Below are 924 nucleotides of genomic sequence, written 5' to 3' on the forward strand. Positions count from 1 at the left end.
TTTCTGTGTTTGCTGCTGCTGTTACTGCTGTTACTGCTGCTGCTGCTGCTGCTGTTAATCATGGGTCCCTCCACAGTCGTCATTCTCCTGTTGACTGCAGCCACGGCACCTGGAGCCACATGAACACACCCACACACACACACACTCACACACACAGGGGTCTTTTCTCCTGGGTTACCATGACAACAGAAATATCAGGGTCAGACTTGGCACAGGTTGTTTCTCATTGTGAAAAATCTTGTTGTGCAGAAAGTGTTACAGATGGAAGTGTAGATAAAGGGGGGGGGGGCTGGGGGGGACACACACACACAAACACACACACCCACACAGACCATGCTAACATGCCACAGAGACACAGCTGCAGCCATGCGGACCCTGCTGTGGTCCACGACCCATATTTTTATTTTTTTTAAATAGTTTAAAAAGACAACAGTGAAGAACATGATCATTTGTTTTTTATGTTCAACACAGTTTGTTCTATCGTCCAATAATATCGTCCGACCGATATTAGCATAATTATCTAATATCTGTAAGAATCGGTTTTTTCCTCCGATAATGAAAACCTGATGACGTAACGCCTTGGTTTCACCAAATGAACACAAATATATGGGGTAAATTAAAGTGAAAGCCACTAGATGGCAGCATTGCAGCTCATTTAATTAATCTCATTCAGTGGTTTTTACAGATAAATGAATAAATATGACCAGGCCTAAATCGGCATCGGTTGATATCGGAATCGGAAATTACGTTTTTCGGACGATATCAGACGTTCATGATGTTCAGGAATTTAAATTTGAAGTAAAAACTGTCGACAACGATGGAGTAGAACGATTCACAAGTCGATTAAAAAAAGACTAAAGTTAACTTTAATTACATCTAATTAAAGAAGATGCAGCAGTAAAACGACACACACACTCATTACTG

This window comes from Cynoglossus semilaevis, chromosome 8 (assembly GCF_000523025.1).
Source record: "Cynoglossus semilaevis isolate Cse_v1.0 chromosome 8, Cse_v1.0, whole genome shotgun sequence".
NCBI classification, from domain to species: Eukaryota; Metazoa; Chordata; class Actinopteri; order Pleuronectiformes; family Cynoglossidae; genus Cynoglossus; species Cynoglossus semilaevis.